We start from the raw sequence: 11058 nt of genomic DNA, 5'->3' as shown, positions 1-11058 counted from the left end.
CTCTTAGAAACATTAAAAATGTAAAATAATGTTCCAATCATGCTGTTTAATGTGTCCAAAATACCTGAGCATAAAATGCAAAATTGAGGGACCAAAAAGATCTGCAGCAGTTTTACTCGCTATGATAAACATTGATAATTCTGAAGGATATGTGTATTCAGTGAGCTTTCTGGGTGTATTTGTTGATCTTTACACTATGCAATATGTACAGCTGCTTCATATTTGCATTATAAACATTATTTGTCAGACCACATTAACAAGAGTAACTGAATCACTCCCATAGAATGAACAAACTCTGTTTTCCAATGCCTGGTGACAACAACTAAAGCAAAAAGACTAAGGACTAAGATACAATGCCATTTTAATTCTCTGAACTTAACGTTACCTAATCTCCATTGAGTCCCTATTGCTTTTTGCATCTTTCTATAACTTGAGCAGAATCAGGTCATGAATTGAAGATCTTTACCAAAGTTGCTATACAATTTTTCGCCAAGAAACCTCTCTACTGCCTGCCTTTCATCCCTGACAGTTCAAAGACTTTTTTATGTGGAATCTTGGCCACGAAAAAGCATTCTGCTTCTCTGTGTTATTACAGTGAATGTGCCTTGAGGTAGTTCCATCCTATTGAAGAGGAGAAGAAATTCCTTCCAGTTAACTAAAACCATTGCCCTTGAGCCTATAAGAAACTAGATCCCAGGCAACTGGGATTGAACCAGTGTGGAGCTGGAGGAACACAGTAGGCCAGGCAGCATCAGAGGAGCAGGAAAGCTGACGTTTTGGGTCGGGACCCTTCTTCAGAAAATCTCTGGGATTGAACCACAGTGCTTACAATTTTTCTGCATATTTGATCCTCAGATGAGCTTCTGACGAACTGTACAATCAGAAACATTGCCTTTTTCCATCTCCATAACATCATCTGACTCCAGTCTTGCCTCAGTTTTTCTGCTGCTGAAATCCTCATCCTTCCTTTTGGTGCATTTAGACTGGACTTCTCGAACATACTGCTGTCCGAATTTGCACTGCCTCTTCATTTGGCATCCTCAGTGCCCGAGGGTTGTTAATCAAGGCCAACCGATGTGGTATCCCACGGGGGCATGCTTCTTCCACTTGTTCCAAAAGTACATCCTCAGTCAGTACACAAACTGAATCCTCACTTTCAGCACCATTAAGCACTTCACTCTTAAGCATCAGCTCATAGTTCTACTCTCCATGGTACTCTAAACTGTAAAGTTACAAGTCCACCTCATCCATCAGTCTTGTGGTTGATGATCTATCTTGGCTCCCAGTTAAGCAACACCCTGGTTTGAAACTTTTGTTCTGGTTTTCAAATCCCTCCATGATCTCACCCCCCTCATTTTCTATAATCACCTTGACCCTTCAACCTGCGATTATTTTTGTGGTCATCTGTGCTGGCATATTAAGGATGCCTGATATTTAATTTCTTCTATTGTTAGTGCTACACCTTCAGTTGCTTAAGCCTCAGGCTTCCCCTTACAATTCCTCATCTCTTAAGACCGCTCTTTGTATGTACGGCGAAGGCACACACTTTTCACTGTATTTTTACATTGAATACACGTGACAATAAATGATTCAATTCAATTCAAGATACGCCCACCACTTTTATGAAGCTTTTGGCCAACTGCCCTAATGTTGTCATACGTGCTTTGATGCCAGTTGCTGCTCTATACTGTTCTTCTGAAGTGTTTTGTGGCATTTTATTTTGTCAGAAGTGTTATCTAATTAAGAGGATTGCTGCTGTAAGACTCTTCCTAGGAAAATATTTTGACTTTTGTGCAGGAAGCAGAACTCCTGCTGCAGAAGCCAAAGACAGGAAATGACATTGCTTTGACCAACAGTTGGATCCTCACGTGGCACATTACTCGCGGTGGCTAATAAAATGGAGACTTATGAGAGATTGGGGCCTGCACGAAAAGTCCCCAGCCAATTCAGAGGGTCAGCTGTTGCTATGCCACCAGTAGTCCAGGTTTCCAGTGCTAAGGCTGAAATTGCAAGAAGATGGCGTCTCAATGGCCAAAGCACCCTCCAGGAGGGTTAGGTGAGGTTGGGGGATGGAATGGCCAGGCAGGTAGACAGACACTGTTGGTTTGGAAAAAATGCCTGAGACTTATGATTTTCAGCTAAAGAATTTCTAAAATTATTCTAAATTTTGGTAGTTTAAAGGAGACTTCAATTGATCTTGAACGTAAGAAATGGGAGGAAATAGAGGCTGTATAGCCTTTGAGCCTGCTTCGCCATTCAATAAGATCACAGCTAATCCTGAAGCAAAACTCATGTCCAATCCATTTTTGTTGTGATTCCCAAATACGTATCGATCTCAACCTTGAATATCCTTAACAGACACCATTAAGATAGAGAATTTCAAAGATCCAGAAGCCACTAAATGAAGAAAACTCTCTTCATCTTTATCTTGCTATAGTTCCTTTATCCTGAGACTACTCCCTGCCCCTTGTTCCAAACTCTCCAGTCGGGAAACAGTCTCTCAGTATTTACCCTGTTCAGAGTATTGGAATCTTATATGTTTCAATGAGAAAACTTTTGTTCCTTCTAACAAACCGCGAGCATAAGGCCATTATACTCTTGAACAACTCTGTCATTCCAGGAATGATTGCAGTTGATTGTCATTGAATAACCTTAAAGGCAGTATATCTGTTGTTAGATAGGGAAACCAAATCGATACACGCACCAATACAATATATACTTACCACAGGCATGACCTCACCAAAACCCTGTACAACTGCAGCAAGGCTTCTTTACTCATGCAATGAAGGCGAATGTACCATTTGTCTTCCTAATTGCTCGATGTTCCTAATGTCCACTTCTTGAATTTCACATACAAGGCCACCCAAATTCCTCACAACGCTAACATTTAATATTTCTCATCATTTGCAAAAAGAAAAGAATTTTCTTCCTATCAAAGTAATTACCTCACACTTTAGCTCATTACACTCTTCCTACTGCCTTATTCCCCTCTCACTTAACAAATCTACATCCTTTGCAGACTTTTTGGCCTGGATTATTGCTCCCAGATCAGGCATGCTTAATCAGAATATTTCCTGGCACTGCAAACCTGACCTGGGGTAAAACTGCCCGTGAAGTTGTAATGATCATTCAAGGCTGGCAGGGGTCCCTGACGGATCATGCCAGGTGACCCCAGAATGAATCTGGAGGTTGCTGGAATGCAGGGAGCTCTGTGTGGAAGGCTTACATTGGTGAACCAGCACTGTGGTGGAGTTTGAAAAGAAAAATCAATAAAATATGAAGTAGACCTCAATCTTCAAATCCACCTCGCCCATTGCACAATCCCCATGCTGCATGCCAAACTGTGCCACCCCATGGCCCCTCATACCCTCCTAACATTTGCTCCTGTATGACTCTGTAACCCTTCTCACCCTTCATGTGCACCCCCCAGACACCTTCCACGGCCCTCCATAGCACCATGTCATCTTAATGCCAATACATACCAAGGTTCTTTTGGCACTTTTGAGAGTTCCATTTGAAACCTCTATCAATAGTTCAAGGTGCACGACAATTAATGACTTTAAGCATTTTTATCCACATTTCATCGATTTTTATTGATCCCAATGGAGAGACTCTACGTTGTTTTGAAAATCCAGGTCTAGGCCCGAAACGTCAGCCTCTCTGCTCCTATGATGCTGCTTGGCCTGCTGTGTTCATCCAGCCCTGCACCTATATGTCTTCCTGCCTTCTTACTTTATTCCCTACTTTGATTTATCCACACTTGGCCCCTCCAACTAATATGGTTTGTAAATATCCGAGGGCCCAACATGGATCTTTATGGCACTCCACTAGGAACACAAGCTGACCTGAAAATGATCACTTTATTCTTATTCTGTTTTTTTTATCCTTTGGCCAATCGTCTATCTACAGCCTGAGAATTATCATTCCAACTTCTGGGGTAGTTTTATCCAGGTCAGGTCTGCAGTGCCAGGAAATATTCTGATTCTGCAGTCCTGGTCCGGGACCAAAGATCCGGCCAAAGATTCTGCAAAGGATGTAGATTTGTTAAGTGAGAGGGGAATAAGGCAGTAGGAGGAGTGTAATGAGCTAAAGTGTAAGGGTACCCCTACCCTCATAAATCATTGTCTTGTGCACCGTCCTTTATTGTGACACCTCATCAAATACCTTTTGAAATGTCCGATATTAATAATCCACTGGATTCCTTTTATCTTTCTTGCTAGTTACATCCCCAAACGAACTTAATAAATTTGCAAGCACAATTTGCCTTTCATAAAATTATGCTGACTCTATTGAATGGTATTATGATTTTCTAAATGCTGTGTTAGCACCTAGTTCATATTGGATTTCAGCATTTCCCTAATGACTGATGTCAGGCTAACTGACCTACAGACCCCCACCTCTCTCTCTCAGTCCTTCCTTGGAGATTTGTATTGCACCTGCTAATATTTCAATCCAAAATCTAGGGAGCACATCTTACCAGAAATAGTGTGTGTCTTTTGCCAGTTTCATGGAAGGTTTCTTGCTGCAAAGCCAAACACACTTTCTCACACTGTCATCCGAAACATGCCTCATTAACTGTATAACAGACCCTTTATGGCACCCTGCCTGTCCTATTGTCCCACTTACTATAGGCGGTAATACTTACCATTACCAGGAAATCCCAGGATTTCTGGCACCGAAGCCATTGTTAAAAGGCCATTGTACACCTGATCAATCATTGGCAGTCTGCAGTTGTCCTTTATCATACATTTAGTGGACAGCAACCATAAACCAGTGCTTCTCAGGGCACATAAGTGAAACAGATAACACTTCATTGCGTATACAAGTGCATGTTAGCACTCACACGTCATACCGATCCTTAGGCACATCCATTTTACAGCCGTTTCTGGTCAATGTTACTCTTTTTCCAAAGCCCCGTATAGCCCAGCATCTCAGTCCCACATTAAATGTGGACTTGTTGGGCCAAAGGGCCTGTTTCCACACTGTAGGGATTCTATGATCTTCCAAGAAACCCTTCAAAAGCTTCAAAGCATTCACTTTTTAGCAACAACAAAAGCAAACAGACAGGGACTATATAACTTTTGAGCCAACAGACTTACAGGCAATGAGTGATCACTGTAGCCAGCTCTCATTTACTGGAACTGAGTGTCAGTTATGTCCTGTCTGATTTGTGGCACCCAATGTTGCTGGTTGCTGTGTTTTATCATGCAGAATGTCATGTCCCTTCTGCTCAATGTCCTCATCTTCCTCCTCGGAAGACTATTCCCACTATCCCAGCTTGTCAGCCTCCATCACATCACTTTTTTGCCTGCTCCAGTTGTGCAGAGTTTGGATTTTGAGGTACATTCTGTCTGCAAGGCCCACCCAGACTGATCCAAAAACATTGGAACCTCATCTTCAGGAGACTCATCATGTGGCCCACCATGGCCCTTGTCAAAGTTTGGGCTGCGTTATATGCTCCGCTACCTAAGTCAGAGGTTTGTGTGTAATGGACCCAAGAGACACTGTCAAAGAGGGTAGCCCTTGTCCTCCAGTAATCATCTTGTAAGGCATCCAACCCTTGAAACAAGCAGGAATATGAGAGTTCTCAAGGATATAGACATCATGGAAGCTGCCAGGGTACCTGGCACAGACATCTCAGATGTGTTTTTTCTTATTCATTCACGGGATTAATTGTCTATCTGTAATTGCCCAGCAGGCAGTTAAGCACATTGCTGTGGGTCTGGAGTCACATGTAGGCCAAAAAGGTCAGCAGTTTCCTTCCCTGATGGACATTAGTAAATCAGGTGGGTTTTTATGACAGTTACAGTGGTTTCATGGTCATCATTAGACTTTTAATTCCAGATTTGTTATTGAATTCAAATTCTACTATCTGCAATGGCAGGATTTGAACCTAGGTCCCCAGGCATTACTAGGTTAATATTAACAGCCTAGTGACAACATCGCTAGGTCATTACCTACCGATAGAGTGGTACTGATGAACAGAGAGGCTTGTATATCGATTAAATAGAACCTTTCTATATCAATAAACTCAAATACATTATGAAACGGTCCTCTCAATGTGAGGTGTGTACAATCAATCACACCCTGCAGTGGGGGAATGCCATCTATGTTGACAAAGCCTAATGCCTGGGCTGTAGTACTGACCTCGTCACTGGGAAGTGACATGAAGCTGTATAATCTCTCACAAACTGCATTGGTAACATCCTTAATACATTTGTGAGTGAATGATTGAGAGATCCTCTGCAGGTCTGCAGTTGCTCCAACAGAGCTGCCACCTTAATGGCCACCAGGATAGATGGCCACCCATTCCTTCAGGTCATATGTCCCACTCCAGCAACAGGCATTGCTCTGCGACAGTGTCCCAGGACATCCTCAGCCTGCAGTGACACTGCAAACACTCATCTGAAGAAACTAGCATCAAGGATGAAAGACAGTGGTCCTCCTGTACCTCCTCTGCATCCTGAGGGAATCTTCAGTTGTGATCTCCTCATGTGGAGGCTGTTCAGCATCTGCTAGAGGTTGCTGCTCATCATGGGCTTGCTGAAGCATTGGTGCCTTTGTGCATCACAGCACCAGCAACGATACCGTGCTGTAGCTGGATCCATCAGTTTCACTTACGAATAACGTCTGTGGGGAGCAGAACCAAACAGAACAGGCCCTTAACAGTGTGAGCTGTTAGCATTCACATCACTCACAACTGAGGAATTAACATACTCTCCCTTACAGTTAGAAATTGTGGCACTGTAACAAAGAGGTACATTCAATACCTTCACGTGAAACTTTAGCACAGAGCCTTACTCTGATGAATGCAATACCAGTGATTTCATAACAAAACAGTAGGAGATTCTAGGTGCTCTATGAGCATTGAGACCTGGCTGTTCCAGTCCAACATTAACCAGGAAAGGGCACATCATATATAAAAGCATGTTGAAAAATAATTACCATTCAAAGTGAGAGAGAATCAGTTCCATGCGCTTTTGTTGCCCCGATGAGATCTTGCATTTATGATTTGTGGCCCACAGGTAACCTTTTTGAAGTTGCCTGCGTTAACATCTCCAGAGAAACAAAACTTTCTTCGACTTCCAAAGGCCAATGATAGGATCAAGATTACTGTGACCAGCATTTGCACTCCACACAGTCGGACAACGTATGCATTTCACATGCACGGCTATATGACTACAGATGACTTAAACCTGAAAGGTGTAAATTCTTGTTAACAGTGATTATTTTAAGTTCTTTATTCTCATTATCATCTTGATGCCTCATTATATCTGTTATGCTTTTCGTGTCTTTCACTGCGAACAGAGGCAAACCATAGTTTAACAGTTCTGCAACTTTCATATTTCCTGTTTGAAGACCGTAACTTTTTATTTTTCTGGATTTTTGATTGAGGGTTGAAAAGGACGGCTCAAAAGCCAAAGATTGTTGAAGGACTGCTGCACTTTTTAAAAGAAATTTACCTGATACCCATTCTAAGTGCTGTTGACACTGCCATTGGTTCAAGTAATAAAGAAAGCATAGTTACAGATGAGCAGACCCAGGGGGGTTTTGTATATACAGAGATTTGGCTAGCAACAAGTACCTGATTGGTCTGTGGACTAGCAATTAGTTATCGATGACAAATAACTCCTTCCTGCCAGCAACAATTTGATTGGCTATTGGGTAGCTCAACTATTGGGCATGAGATCATTTAGTCAGAATCAGTGGGACCTCTGGAAGGGATGGAGCTGCGTTTCTGCTTTGCTGACAAACATCTCAAGCCTGAAGATTTATTTCCGCTCATCAGTTGCTGGAAGCTGTGACTCTAATAAGTCAGTAACCTTTTGAAGGTTAACCAGTCACTCTGTGCCTGCTGCAAACAAGTTAAGTATTTGGAGAAGGAAGATAAAGAACCAGTGTTGTGATCAGCTGTGGGGTCACCTCAGCAAACCCTGTGGACAGACATCACTGAGCAGCCTTCCCAGTCTTGCCTTTCACCCAAAATGCCCAGGTTTTTTTGGGTCTGTCCATATGTATGTGTGGAAGGGGAGTTTTATAAGATCATACGATCTAAGAGCAGAATTAGACCGTTCGATCATAGCTGGTATGTTTCTCATTCACATTCTCCTTTTACTCATCATGAAAGTGGGTTAGAGTTTTAACTAGTAGAGTTATATTTAGTGGTTCATAATTGTTTATCTGTAGTCAGAATCTCCTTATTTGTAATAATTGGCAAGTTGAATTAAGTATAGAAAACTGGTCTGTGTTTTAGATCAACCTGAGCATAAAAGACAGGTAAATTATGGAATTATTTTGCACTTCTATGAATTTTTAATTTTTGTGATGACTCTGGGAATAGCGGAGCTTGATTTCAAGTGAGGCATAATACCTGTTACAAAATGTCCTGTCTCAGCCTCCAAAGGACCCAGGTTTACTCCTGCTGCTCTCTCTTACAGATCTCTTCCTGTATTTCTTCTCCATTTACTTTTGCGTTCACTTTCTTCCCCTTTTCTTGTAATCCTTTACTGATTTCTTTAATTTTCTGAAAGCTCTAGCTGACTATTTCTGGTGTCTTTTAATCTGCTGCTATCCTAAACCTCTTTCGTTAACCTTGGATGGACTACTTGTCCTGTGGAGTTTTCATTTCTCAATAAACTGAATATTCCTTAAAAATGGACAGAACTAGCTACATTGTTAATTGCATGAACCATGACAACTGGATCATCACGCTATTCTCTAAGGCTTTCTCTGACAAGGAGGTGATATCTTTAATCACAGCAGAAGCTTCAAAACTCCCATAATATTTATTACCTTTATTATTCTGTTTCCTACTTCCACCATCATCCTCTTCACTCTGCCCATGTGAATGACATCCTCTATGACAGGGCTATTGGTCAGTTTGGCCATCTACTATGCTCATCCATCCTACTGCCCTTGTACATAATCATACAAGCAACAGGAACCTCGTACCATATGGATTAGGAAAAGGAGCAAGGCTCCTCCAGCAATGAACCTGGGATTCCTTTAGTTACTGGCAATCACCCTCCTGTTGTTGCACACTAACCAGACAAGTTCCAAGCTGCCTCCTGGATTAAAGTATCCAGGTAAATCCTTCCCTGCTGGAGGCCCACCATTGTCTGCCACTTTAAGAACTCTCAGCTAAAGTTCCTCAAACCACAGATATGTGTTGCGGCTGTCGTCGTCCAGGTTACAGTGCTCACAAAAATACTCACACATGCTGCAGCTGTTTTAAATTTATTTAATTCATTAAAGATAACATGCACAATCAACCTAACTTACAACTGTTACTCATTATTTGATCCATTAAAGACAACGTCTCACCAAATTGTCAGCCCTTACATTCTGTTTATGATGCACTACACTTACAATAATTCCGTGCGACAATTGCTAATTATGTTATTGTTTTGCCTTTGAGGCGAAGATGATGTTCATCATCTGTTTTATTTGGTAGGGTATGCCTGCTAAAGCCAACCTGCACTGAAATTTTCAGCAACGAAGACAGGATATACTACCTTTGGATGAGCTGCTGGCTTGATTTCTTCTTGCATTTTCTTTCTGTCTCTGATATGCATTACTTTCAAAGGAGGCCATGCTACTTTTCTATTTGTTTGTGTCAGGCGCAGTGATCCTGAGTGAGTATCTCCCAGGACACCTTTACTAGCTGCACCCCATTTACAAATACTCATTTAGCTTCCTGCACACAGCAGTTAGCTCATATCCAGGCAGAAGGCCCCAAGGCTTTGGACTTCTATGAGACAACAGTCTAATCAGGCACCTGCTTGTCTTTCTCTGGCTTCCTTTAAAGAAGAATGTACATATTGGACACCTGTAGAATATCTGATGATGTTTGTTTAACATACTAATTTGTGACCTTAAAATCAATCTTCAACTTTAAATTTTATTCTTTACAGTTGTTTTGAATTTGGTTCACTGGCCAGAACTTGGTTTGTAAGCAGCATTAAAATCAGAACACTACATTAACTGGGTCAGTTTTGCTGCTCGCTATTTTCATCAGGACCTAGAAAATGATGATATAGACATGTGCCTGAATCAGACAGGAGCCATATCAATTTCGGCACTTTGGTGAAATGCATCTTGGATGCCAGTTTCAAGTTAGAGCTTCAAGTGGGTATCTTTTGTAGGCATATCAGGAGGCTGCTCATTTAAAAAAAAGTCCAAAAACTAGCCTGTTTCATAAGAACTAGGAGCAGGAGTAGGCTGTCCGGCCCTTCGAGCCTGCTCTGCCATTCAATAAGATCATGGCTGATCTTTTTGTGGATTCAGATCCACTTACCCACGTTCTCACCGTATCCCTTAATTCCTTTTTAGTTCAAAAAAAATCTACCTTATCTTTAAAAATGTTTACTGAAGTAGCGTCAACTACTTCACTGGGCAAGGAATTCCATAGATTAACAACCATCTGGGTGAAGAATTTCCTTCTCAATTTAGTCCTAAATCTGCTCCCTCTAATCTTGAGGCTATGCCCTCTGGTCCTAGCTTCACCTGCCAGTGGAAACATCGTGTCTACTTCTATCTTATCTATTCCCTCCATAATTTTATATGTTTCTATAAGATCTCCCCTCAATCTTATGAATTCCAATGAATATAATCCCAATCTACTCAGTCTCTCCTCATAAACCAACCCCCTCAACTCCGGAATCAACCTAGTGAGCCTCCTTTGCACCCCCTCCAGTGCCAGTACATCCTTTCTCAAGTAAGGAGACCAAAACTGCACACAGTACTCCAGGTGTGGCCTCACCAGCACCTTGTACAGCTGCAACATAACCTTTCTGCTTTTAATCTCAATCCCTTTAGCAATGAAGGACAAAATTCCATTTGCCTTCCAATTACTTGTTGTACCTGCAGATCTACCTTCTGTGATTCATGCACAAGGACACCCAGGTTCCTCTGCATAGCAGCATGCTGCAACTTTTTACCATTCAAGTAATAATCCTTTTTACTATTACTCCTACCAAAATGTATGACTTCACATTTATTTACATTGTATTCCATCTGCCATTTCTCCATTTTATTCTCCATTTGAGGCCAGGAGAT

This window comes from Rhincodon typus, chromosome 9 (assembly GCF_021869965.1).
Source record: "Rhincodon typus isolate 14 chromosome 9, sRhiTyp1.1, whole genome shotgun sequence".
In the NCBI taxonomy this organism is placed as follows: domain Eukaryota; kingdom Metazoa; phylum Chordata; class Chondrichthyes; order Orectolobiformes; family Rhincodontidae; genus Rhincodon; species Rhincodon typus.
This window is presented reverse-complemented; position numbering follows the sequence as displayed.